This window comes from Callithrix jacchus, chromosome 3, assembly GCF_049354715.1.
Source record: "Callithrix jacchus isolate 240 chromosome 3, calJac240_pri, whole genome shotgun sequence".
NCBI classification, from domain to species: domain Eukaryota; kingdom Metazoa; phylum Chordata; class Mammalia; order Primates; family Cebidae; genus Callithrix; species Callithrix jacchus.
This window is the reverse complement of record NC_133504.1, coordinates 168,325,246-168,338,093: the sequence shown is the minus strand read 5'-3', so window position 1 is coordinate 168,338,093 and position 12,848 is coordinate 168,325,246. Positions and strand designations below refer to the sequence as shown.

General features: G+C 44.5%; 1 pseudogene; it reads right to left on the bottom strand.

Annotated features, from left to right (window-relative positions):
* Positions 1–917: 917 nt before the first annotated feature.
* Positions 918–5,832, bottom strand: LOC100394106 (inositol-3-phosphate synthase 1 pseudogene; annotated as a pseudogene).
* Between the last annotated feature and the right edge of the window lie 7,016 nt (positions 5,833–12,848).

The following is a 12,848-nucleotide window of genomic DNA, read 5'->3' as shown; positions in this document are numbered from 1 at the left end:
CTGGTTTCATCAGGGCTGGCTGAAAGTCTGGATCACCGGGGATGACAGTGAAACCTCTGACTCTGTGCCAGGGATTGGGTTGGTGGGCGCTGCGTCGACAACTGTGATTAGTAAACCCGGCGGGAACCAGGTCTAATTACAGTGGAGCTTCAGAAATTGCCCCCACATTCCAGCCGCTTTAAATCAGATAATTTTAGGGTTGAGAAAGACCCTAGAGATCACCTAATGAATCCCAAACCTAGTTGCTTACAGCATCAATGAGCAGCCTTAAAATTTGTACAGTGAATTAGCTCAGTTATATAAAGGGCTGAGTCACTGCATCATCCTGTGTTCCACTTAAGAAATGGAGGCCGGGCGAGGTGGCTCCCACCTGTAATCCCAGCACTTTGGGAGGCTGAGATGGAGGGATCACTTGAGGTCAGGAGTTTGAGATCAGTCTGGCCAATGTGGTAAGACTCCCCCATCTCTACTGAAAATGCAAAAATTAGCTTGGTATGGTGGTGCGTGCCTGTAATCCCAGCTATTCAGGTGACTGAGGCAGGAGAATCAGTTGAACCTGGGAGGCAGAGGGTACAGTGAGCTGAGATCATGCCACTGCACTCCAGCCTGGGTGACAGAGTGAGACTCCATCTCAAAAAAAAAAAGAAAAAGAAAAAGAAAAAGTTCCCCAAGAATTCCTAGTGATCCAGTGATGAGCCAGGGTTGTTGACTAACTGTTATCACTGGGGCTTGCCTAAGTGGACTGAGCACAAGTGTTGACGTTGAAAGACCCAAGGTCCCATCCTGGTGGTGCTGCCTCCCACCTGCTGACACCTGACAAGGGGCGTATTCCCCTAAACCTCAGTTTCTTCATCTGTAAAAAGGGGATAAGGACAATAAACTCCCTTTCAAGCTCATGCATTTATATGAAGCTCTAAAACACTACATAGATACAGGACTTAAGGGCTCATGCCAAGAGCTCATACAGCCTAGGGTTGGTCACCTCCGCTGAAAAGAGGCTCATTACTTTCAGAGACAGCTTCTCGCCTCCTTATTTTTTTTGAAAGCTCTGATGGACAAAAGTTCCTTCCTTATTCTGAGTACAAATCTGTTCTCTGTCATTTCCTCCTATTGGATTTAATTCCACCCTTCAGGGAACCACAGAATAAACTTAATCTTTAATTTGCAGACCAGTCTTTTGAATAATTGAAGACAATATAGCCTTCTGGCTTTCCTTCCCTACCTCAGTTCTAGGCTTCTCCACACTGTCTACTAAGACAGTAGACAGTGTCCCTTTATGAATAAGCAATATTCCCAGAAATTACCATAGGCATGGCTACATTTCAGCAAACCAGAGAGGCCATGTTCCTGGATTAGTGATTCAGGAAAATCCATTTAGCCTCTAGTTAATTAAATCACTCAATCACAGCAAATCATCTTGTTAAATTAATCACCTGTGCTATGGGATCTACTTATTAAGGTATTTGCTTAGTAAATGTATAATGTCCGGGCAACCCTTTTGTGTGCCGGGCACTGCTCAGTGATGTGCATGCACTTAGTTCTTATGTTAAACCCTGAAAGGTAAGCACTGTTACTATTTTCATTTTACAGATGAGGAAACTGAGGCCAAGAGAGGCTAAGAAGGTGCCCAAGATGATGCAGCCAGTAAGTGATACAGTGGGGTTTGGACTCAGGTCTGCCTGACTCTAAAGCCCACGTGGGCCTGGAATGGTGGCTCATGCCTGTAAATCCCAGCAGTTTGAACGGGCCAAGGTGGGAGGATCACTTGAGCCCAGAAGGTTGAGGTTGCAGTGAGCCATGATCTCGCCAGCCTGGATGACATAGTGAGACTCTGTCAAAAAAAACAAGGCTGGGTGTTGTGACTCATACCTGTAATCTCAGCACTTTGGGAGGCGGAGGCAGGAGGATCAGTTGAACCCAGAAGTTCGAGACCTGCCTGGGCAAGATGGTGAAATCCCATCTGTACAAAAAGTACAAAAAATTAGCCAGGTGTGGTGGTGTGTGCCTTTGGTCCCAGCTACCTTGGAGGATTGCCTTACGGGCTCACGCAACCATACCTGGCTAATCTTTGTATTTTTAGTAGACAGAATTTTCCCATGTTGGCCAGGTTGGTCCCAAACTCCTGATCCCCAAGTGATCCGTCCACCTTGGCCTCCTAAAGTGCTGGCTTTACAGGGGTGAGCCATCACATCCAGCCATTTTTTTTTTTAATTTGAAGAAAAATTTAAATAACATGGAAATGCACAACTCTGAAGTGTACAAATTTGGTGAGTTCTGGCAGACATATAAATCTGTGTGTCTTAAATTCCAATCAAGATAAAATAGTTTCACCACTACAGAAAGTTTTCTCATGCCCCGTCTAGACAGTTCCCAGCCCCAGAGGTGACTGACCACTGTTCTGATTTCCGATATGAAGACTGATTTTGCCTGTCCTTGGCATGTCACGAGTGGACTCATGTAGTGTGTACTCTTTTGTGCCTGGCTTCTTTCGCTCAACATGTTTTGAGCCTTAGTCTTCTTGTGTGTGCAACAGCTGTCCCTCTTTTTCATGGCTGAGTAGTACTCCGTTATATGAACATACCACATTTTATTTCTACATTCCTCTTATGAACAGGTTTTTAACACTTTGTCACATCATGTAGAGTTTATAATAAGTAAATCACTCATGTATTCATTAGGCAAATGTCTTTTTAGAGCTTTCTCTATGCCAGGTACTATTGGAGGTACTAGGAGACTTTGGTGAAGAAAACAGAGTCCCTGCTCTCACAGGGCTTTTATTTATAGTCGGAGAGGAAAACAATATAAAAGAAATTAAAGGAATCAACAAGGCAGTAGTAGGAAGTGCTATCAATATATTAAATCTGCGTGAAGGTGCCAGGGTGGCTTGTAAGGACATTGGGTCTTCCTTTTTTTTTGAGACAGGGTCTCACTGTCACCCAAGTTGGAGTGCAATGGTGTAGTCTTGGCAATGCAGCCTCAACCTCCCAGTCCTAAGCAATCCTCCTACCTCAGCCTCCTGAGTAACTGGGACTACAGGAACCATGCCCAACTAATTGTTATTTTTGTGAAGACAGGGTCTCACAGGCAGGAGCCACCATGCCCAGATTACAGGCAGAAGCCACCACGCCCAGATTATAGGCAGGAGCCACCACGCCCAGCCTCAGGTCTTCAGATCATGGCCAGGAAATGCCTCTTGGAGTAGGTGACTTGGTTGACATGGGGTTCTACAAAGGTGAAGCGCCTGAAGAGGTGTGTTCTGGGCAGAAGGAACAACTAACTGCTGGGAAGGTGTAAAGCAGGGGAGGCTGGGAGGGACGGGTCATCGAGGTGGGAGGAAGAGAAACAAGCCAATATGACTGCACTAAAGTGAGCAAGGCTGGAGACAGTGGGAGATTGGGCCCAACAGGAGGAGGGCAGAGACAGGTATACGAGAAAGGAGTCATGTTTCATTTCCGAAGTGATGAGAGCCCTTTGGAGCGCTGAAACAGGGAGTTGCATGGTCTTATTTACTTTTTTTTTCTTTTTGAGACAAAGTCTCACTCTGTCACCGAGGCTGGAGTGCAGTGGCAAGCTCCTGGCTCACTACAACCTCCACATCACAGATGCAAGCAATTCTCTTGCCTCAGCCACCCAAGTAGCTGGGATTGCAGATGCGTGCCACCATGCCCGGCTAGTTTTTGTATTTTTGTATTTTTAGTAGAAATGGGTTTTCATCATGTTGGCCAGGCTAATCTAGAACCCCTGACCTCAAGTGATCTGCCTGCCTCGGCCTCTCAAAATGCTAGGATTACAGGTGTGAGCCGCTGCTCCTGGCTGCAAAGAGCTAAACTCTTTTTTTTTTGAGAGCGGCACCGGCTTTACTGTCTTTATGGGGGCCTGGAAAAGTTGGTCCTGGGGGGCAGCAGGGAGGAAGGGCCGGGAAGCTGTGTGACCAGGACCTCAGGTGGTGTGCATCTGGGATTCCTCCACTTGTGGGTGCTCACTGGCATCATTGGTGCAGCCATTGCTGGCAGTGGGTGTTACCGGTCCTTTCTTACTCGACACAGGGCAGGAGGCAGCCATGGGTCGGATTCGCTTGAGGCTAGGCCCTGGGTGCTCCATCTTGTGCCCCAGGAGCATGTGTTTCTGTGGTGGGAGCTCCATGCAGGCCCTGAGAATGTTCCAGATGCAGGTGCACTGGCGGAGAAGTGCCTAGACCACCGGGCTGGCCAGTGGCATCAGCAGCGCCTTGAAGAGGAAGCTAAGCCAGGACAGCACCGGGTGGAAGGTCTGCGGCTCCGTGTGGTCATCAGTGCAGAAGCTAAGGCACTGGCACAGCTCGGTCAGCAGCCAGTTCCACATGAAGCAGCGAGGCCTCGCACGTGTTGTGCAGCACCAGTGAGTTGGTTCCGCCCAGCATCAGCTCCTAGGTACACTGATCCAGCGCGCGCTTGCTGTGGCACATACCTGATGACCTTGCAGTGGTCAGGCTCCTCCCCGGGCGCATAGAGCACTGGGTTTCTTTGCACCATGTGGTCCACCACGTTGCTCTTGGACACCTCCTCAGAGCGGAAACTGAGATGGCGCCGACAAGTTCCGCCAGTCATCGCTCCCCAGGTGGTTATAACTCATGATGGGCACTGTCTTGAGGCCGGGACCCATGAGGAAGTCCACTAGCACGGACTTGACTTTGGTCTGGCCTGACTTGAAGCAATCTCCGCCCACTTAAACCCGGCGCTGCCACCAGAGCTCAAGGGCTCCTGGCACCAGGGTGTTCTGTGGGGACTCCCTGAGGAAGGCACAGCCCTCCAGGATGCTGGCCATGGCGAAGAGCGTAGAGAGTGACACCTCCAGGCCAAGTTCGATGGTGCGACCACCTCACAGAAGCTCTCCGTGTTGGCTGTCCACAGCACGATAACTTTGTCAGCCCTGCGCTAGCCCGGAAGTCTCGAATGTCCCCATGGAAGTGCTACGGCTGCTGCGGGCGTGCCCCGGATAATGTTGTCCGCGCATGCGCTCTGGTTGGCCGCAAGGAACTCGAGATGTAGACTGAAGGTGGGGGCCGCGGGGCCTCCACATGGGCTACAGTTGTTCCAGCAGCCCCCAATCTAGCACCTTCCCAAACCGCGTCGCCTCAGCCAGGTTCAACCATAAGATGTTCCGGCCATCGAAAACGAGGTCGTTGGGCTCCACCATGGGCAGCAGCGTGTTGAGGGAAGCGAACACCTCCTGGGTCTCGGCGTCCAGGCCCAGGCTCACGGTGCCCTCCCGGGTCAGAGAGACTTAGTAGCTGGACTCCTTGCGGCTGTTGCTTATGGGCCGGGACAGACTCATCGGTTGGCCAGCACCACGGCAGTGACCGTGAAACCGTTGTTCCCACCCCAGCCGACCAGCATGACCCTTAGCCAGGGCACCTGCCGGCCTGGCGGTCTGGAAGGTGAAGCGTGGACTTGAGATGCGCCTTGAGAGGGCCGCCCTCGCTGCTGACACGCGTTGTTGGGTACTGGTCCTGAGCCTCAATGGCCTCAGGGCTGTAGATGACCGTAGATGACCTTGTACTGAGCCTCAATGACCTCGGAGTTCTTGACCAAGAATTGGACAGCAGCTTCTGGCTGCACGGAGTCGGCTGAGGCAGCGGCGGCAGACCGTGCGCTAAATTCTTTACCTAAGATTATCATTCACTTATAACATCCCTGTGAATTAGACGGTATCCTCTTCCTGTTGTGCATGAGAAAACGGAGACTCAGAGAGACATGCCCCAGAACATCCAGGAGAAAGAAGACTTCGAACTTGGCTCTGATTCCAAAGCATGTGCGGTAACCACAGCACTGTGTTGCCTGGCATCAAGGCCTAGACTTGACACTTGTCCTGGGGCAAGTTGCTCATCTTTCTATGCCTTCGTTTTCTCATCTAAAAAATGAAGAGAGGGTAATAATGATGCCAAGTCTATGCCAAGGAGTTTCATAAGCTGCGAAACTGCTCAAGAAACACCGTTTTCACGACTCCGGTTCTCTTCCAGGTCCCTCATGTAAGTGTCTAGGTGACTTCCTTGATGACAGAACTTGTGCCTGGGTGTGTTTTGTGCAGTGTTCAATACAGCCCCTGGCTCTATCTTCCCTTGGCTGGACCACAGCCCGGGCTTGGGTCTGCTGCCCTGGAGCCTACAGCATTTTCTTGAAAGTCATTGTGCAGACTGCAGTGGTTCTCAGCTTCTTAGAAATGGCCCCAGGCCATCCTCCTGAAGGAGCAAGTTTGAATCCTGGTGATGGGTGTGCCAACCATGGTCTTCCCATGGGCAGGCACTGGTCATCTGTTGGGAGTATATGGGTATGTTACCAGAGGACATGTGGCATGGGGAGAGATGCACTCAAATCTGGCTGGGCAGCGTGACTCATAACTGTAATCCCACCACTTTGGGAGGCTAAGGCAGGCAGATCACCCTAGGTCAGGAGTTCGAGACCAGCCTGGCCAACATGGTGAAACCCCATCTCTACTAAAAATACAAAAATTAGCCAAGCGTGGTGACAGGCACTTGTAATCCCAGCTACTCAGGAGGCCAAGGCAGGAGAATTGCTTGAACCTAGGAGGCAGAGGTTACAGTGAGCTGAGATCATACCACTGCACTCCAGCCTGGGCAACAAGAGAGAGACTCTGTCTAAAAAAAAAAATTTAGTATTCATATTAAAAAAATAGGTAAAATTAACCTAACACATCCAAAATATTATCACTTGAACATATGCTTAATATAAATATTTATTAATGAGATTTTTAATGTACTTTTTTCATGTTAAGTCTTGGAAATTTAGTGTTTAGGTTTTACTTACAGTATAAATTCAAATGCAAAAAATTTTATTGGAAATACTTCATCTGTATTACAGTTCATTACATTTATGGTTGAAAAAGTAGATTCATCACTAAGAGATTCCAGATATACTTAAATCTTTCTGCTAACCACAAAAAAGTACCAAAAACAATTTTTTCATAATATTTGCATCCATATTGACAAAACTTGTTCTTCCTTTCTAGAAGGATTGATTTGACTTTGGAGCAAACATGTATTAGTTTCAAAACTGCATCTATCCAAGTTAAGTAAATTCGCCAACTCTTGAGTCAAATCTGAAACATACTACATAATTATAAAATAACTTGGCTGGGTGCAGTGGCTCATACCTGTAATCCCAGGACTTTGGGAGGCCGAGACAGGTGGATGACCTGAGGTCGAGAGTTCGAAACCAGCAGAAATCCCGTGTCTAGTAAAAATACAAAATTAGCCAGGCATGGTGGTGCATGCCTGTAATCCCAGCTACTTGGGAGGGTGAGGCAGGAGAACCCGGGAAGCGTAGGTCGCAGTGAGCCGAGATCCTGCCATTGCACTCCAGCCTGGGCAACAAGAGTGAAACAACGTCTCAAAACAAAAAAAAAGAAAATAAAAATAACCCAAAACTTGTCAATGGTAATCATGTTCTTCACTTTTTTTTATGTCTTTGCAGCTTACTTACATAACATTCAATTAATTGAAAATAACTTGCATAATTATTTCATTTAGAAAAAAGTGTAAAATCATTGTTACTGATTTGTATTCTAAGTTTCAGTTTCAACATTAATTAAAAGTCTAGCTATGTAACAACAAATAAGCTTTTCCTTATCATGGAGTTTCAAGTTTGCATATCCATGTGCAGTATAATTTTTTTTTTTTTTTAAGGTATGGTCTTGCTCTGTCACCCAGGCTGCAGTGCAGTGAAATGATATGGGCTTACTTCAGTCTCCACCTCCCAGGCTCAAGTGATCCTCCACCTTGACCTCCTGAGTAGCTCGGATTACAGGCACGCACCACCACACCCAGCTAATATTTTGTATTTTCGGTAGAGACGGGGTTTCACCATGTTGCCCAGGCTGGTCTTGAACTGCTGAGCTCAAGTCATCTGCCTGCCTTGGCCTCCCAAAGTGTTGGAATTACAGGCGTGAGCCACTGAGCCTAGCCAGATATCCAGTGTAATTTTGATGAGAAAACATAAATCATACTACCATTTTTTGTTTTCGATTATGGGATAATTTGCCAAGCATTCCCTTTGTTTAAAGAAGATCTTGAATTGGAGTTAAAAATACAGTAACTCTTTGTAAAGCTCTTCCATGACTCAAAGAGCATTGACAAAGAACACAAGATCATTAAATCTGTCATCTCCTATTTCTTCCAACTGTTTCTTAAACTGAAGATGATTCATAGTGTTCGAATGTATATAATGAACAATATTAATCTATAATGCTTTTCACAGTCGGCTGCAGAAAACTAAACTCAACTATTTTCAAAATGTATCACCTAATAGCATAAGCAATAAGGATAATAGTAGTCTCTTATCTGAAAATTCTAATAAATCCAAATTTTTTATTCAGCATAGTGGAACTACCATTTGTGGTGAAAGAAACTAATTTTTTTTCTTATCTGGCTAGAATTCTTCTTTGACAGATATAAAAGACTTAAAAATATCTATGCCACGTGTTAGTTTATTTTAGGTTAGGCTCTAAATGGACATTTCTTCATAAACTGGAAGTCCTTTGAGACAAAATGTACCCGAAGTATGAATTGGGCAGTATCTATTATATCAAATGACTCATCTAAAGCTAAAGTACTTGTGATTTTTCAAGATTATTGATTGGTCTTTGCTATTGTTAGAAAAGTCTTCATATTTTATGGACAATTATTTGAGGGCTCAATTGAAGAGCTTTCTCTTTTTGTGAAATAGCTTTTTAAATCCTTTCCTCAGGATTTTCTAACAGTATTTCGATTGTCAAAAAATAATTTATTTTACCATTTCTTCACCTAAAAGTTTTTCAGCTGAATACTGCGATACATAACTGTCATCCCAGCTACTTAAAAGACTGAGATGGGGAGGATCACCTGAGCCTGGGACTTCAAGTCTAGCCTGGGCAACATAGTGAGACCCCGTCTCTAATAAGTAAATAAACATTTTTAAAGTGTTTTCCTTTTGTGAAAGAATTCCAGTGTTTTTATAGCTGGCCAAGATCCTAACAGGATCTGTGCTTATAAACTTGGCCAGCTATAAAGGTTAGGTTCATTTATTATTTTAAAATTAAACATTACTGATGGCCTGGTGCAGTGGCTCACTCCTCTAATCCCAGCACTTTGGGAAGTTGAGGCAGACAGATACCTTGACTCAGGAGTTTGAGACCAGTCTGGACAGCATGGTGAGACCTCGTGTCTTAAAAAAAAAAAAAAAAGCTGGGTATGATGGCACATGCCTATAGTCACAGCTATTAATTATTCTTGAGGCTGAGGTGTGAGGATCACCCGAGCCCAGGGTGGAAGAGGCTGCTGTCAGCTGAGATGGCACTGGGTGACAGAATGAGAACCTGTCTCAAAGAAAATAAAATAAACATTGTTATCTTCTCACATAGGCAAAAAATTAAATATTCAACAAACTTTTGTCAAATGTTTACCCAAAAACATTCAAATTTTTGTTTAATGTTAAATCTGTTTTTAGGTAACTAATTTTGTTAATTTTTATTTTTTTACTATTGAGAGGAAATTTATCAAATCCACTATGCATATGCTGAAAATGTCTCTTAATATTATCTACTTTATTTTTCTTTTTAAGTTTTTTTTTTCCTCTCACTGAAAACCAATTTGCTCTAGCAAACTGCAATTGCCTTTTGTCGGCCTTTGTTTTGGCTTTGCTCTTCAGGTACTGGCTTCTGCATCTCCACTCAATTCTCCATCAGTAAGATGCCTTTGCTTAAAACTTCTAAATTTGCCCATACTTATTTTTAACTGAACAAATTTAATCGTATTATAATTAAAATCAGTATTTCAATCTAATTACTAATCAGGATTTACACAGAAATCTATGTCCCTCTTACTGTCTGCAGAAAATATTTGACTAGGCTGGGCATGGTAGCTCACACCTGTAGTCCCGGCACTTTGGGAAGCCGAGGTGGGAAGAAGACTTAAGGTCAGGAGTTCGAAACCAGCCTGGACAATATGGTGAAACCCCTTCTCTACTAAAAATACAAAAAAAAAAAAAAAAAATTAGCCTGGCATAGTGGCTTGAACCTGGGAAGCGGAGGTTGTGGTGAGCCGAGATTGCGCCACTGAACTCCAGCCTGGGCAATAGAGCAAGACTCTGCCTCAAAAAAAAAAATTATTTAGGTTTTTACTCTTTGGTCTATATTCCTTCAGGGTTGGCTTTAAGAACTGAGTTCCTGGAGTCAGGAAAACCATCGTGCTCATTCTGTCTCAGCTGAATGCTTGAGGTTCACCACCCTCTACCCCACAAACTAACACAAGGCCAGCACGGAGCAAACATAAAAAAACAAATATCATGTTGAATAGCACCAAGTGAAACTGACCTTCAAGCTGAAGGTCCAGGACCCTTGCTCTTCTCCAGTGACAAACACTGCAAAACGTTGACTCTCCCTTTTCTTTCTTTCCTTTACCAAGACCTGGTGATTCTTCCCTCTGTCCCTCTAAATGCATCCTCTCCTCTGTGCTCCCCACATTTTTGTATAATCCTTGTAAACTCAAGTCCAGATTTCTGCCCCGCTCCGGTCTTGACAGGGACAGTCTTGAACTGTCCCTGACCCTGTGCACAGCTACATTAATGCCATTCAGCCTTCCCAAACAGGAATTCTTTCCAGCACCCTCTGCCGACCTGCATGTCTGCCTCCGTTGCCAAAGATACAGGTCAAACTCCTTAGCTTGTCATGACCAGCCTGGCAACATGGCGAAACACTGTCTCTATAAAATAAAAATTAAAAAAAATTTCTTAGCGTGATGTTGAGAGCACTGCATAACCCAGGTTTAGAATCAGTCAGTGGAGGAGCTGGAGGCATGGGTGGCTACTGAGCATTTGAAATGAGGCTAGTGTGGACAGAGTGAGACTCCCTGTCAAAAAAAAAAAAAAAAAAAGGAAAGAAAGAAAAGAAAAGAGGCTAGTGAGACTGAAGAACTGAATTTTAAATTTTTTTTCTTTTAAATTTTATTGTGGTAAAAACACTCAACCTGAAATCTATCCTCTGGACAGAGTTTAGTGGGTAATACAATATTATTACATATAGGCACGATGTTGGACAGCAGCTCTCTAGAACATACTCATCTTATATAACTGAAACTGTATACACAATGAACAGCAACGCCTCGTTTGCCTCTCTGCCTGGCCCTGGCAACCACAATTCTCTTCTGTGCTTCCATGAATTTAACTACTTTTCAGATACTTCGTATCAGTGGAATCATGAAACATTTGTCCTTCTGTGACTGGAATCTCGCTTAGCCTCATGTCCTCCAGGCTCATCCATGGTGTCACATACTGCAAGATTTTCTTCCGTTTTAAGGCTGAATAATATACCATTGTATGTGTATAGCCCATTTTGTAGATCCATTTATCCATTGATGGACATTTCTGCATTTGGGCTATTGTGAATAGTGCTGTAATTAACATGGGAGTTCATGTTTGGAGAGATAGCCTTTGATGTGAATCTTAAAGGATGGTTAGGGTTTGGAAAAGTAGCGAGAAGAGGTGAGGCACTTCAGCAAGAAAGAATCAGAATGAATGATGTTACCAAGAGGTCTGTGAGCATGGTAGCTCCCAGGATGGGAGAATGAAGTAACAGCTGCAGTGGACCACTATACATATTCATAGCTCTTTAAAATGCAGTGAAGTATCCTGCTCCACACTTAGGCAGTTGGTCACAAAAAGGTAAATTAGTGAACTATTAAAATGTAAGATAAGCATTTGTATAACACTTCCAGTTCTGTCTCATTCCCTGTATATCCTTGGATCTGTTACTTAATTTCTTTGAGACTCATTTGCCTCAGGCCGGGCGTGGTGGCTCGTGCCTGTAATGCCAGCACTCATTTGCCTCATAAAATATTACCCATGACCAAGTAGGCTCGTTGTGAGAAATAAGTAGGTTATACATGAAATATGATTCAAACAGTGCCTGATATATAGTATGTACTCAATAGACTTAACACCTGTAATTCTAGCACTTTGGAAGGCCAAGGTGGGAGGATCACTTGAGCCCAGGAGCTCAAGATCAGCCTGGACAACATGGTGAGAACTTGTCTCTACCAAAAAAAAAAAAAAAAAAAAAAAAAAATTAAAAATGAGTTGAGATGAGATCTTACTATGTTGCCCAGGCTGGTCTGAAACTCCTGAGCTCAAGTAATCCACCCACCTCAGCCTCCCAAAGTGCTGGGATTATAGGCATAAGCCACTGAACCCAACTATTTATTTTAAAACGCAATAAATTGTTATTGACTCTGTCACCCTGTTGTACTATCAAATACTAGATCTTATTTGTTCTATCTAGTTATGTTTGTGTGCCCATTAACCATCCCCATTCCTCACCCCCACTACCCTTCCCAGCCTCTGGTACCCATCCTTCTACTCTCTGTCTCCATGAGTTCACTTTGTTTTCACTTTTGGCTCCCACAAATAAGTGAGAACATGTGCAATTTGCCCCTTTTTTCCCTGACTTATTTCACTCAACATAATGACCTCCAGTTCCATCCATGTTGTTGCAAATGGCAAGATGTCATTCTTTCACACGGTTGAATAGTACTTACTTCTGTATATGTACCACATTTGCTTTATCCATTAGTTTATTGATGGACACTTACGTTGCTTCCAACTCTTGCCTGTTGAGAACTGCTGTAATAAACAAGGGAGGGCAGGTATCTCTTCGATATACTGATTTGCTTTCTCTTTGGTACATATCTAGCAGTGAGATTGCTGGATCATAGGGTGGTTCTATATTCAGTTTTTTTGAGGAATCCCCAAAGTGTTCTCCATAGTGATTGTACTCATTGACATTCCCACCAACAGTGTACAGAGTTCCCCTTTCTCCGCATC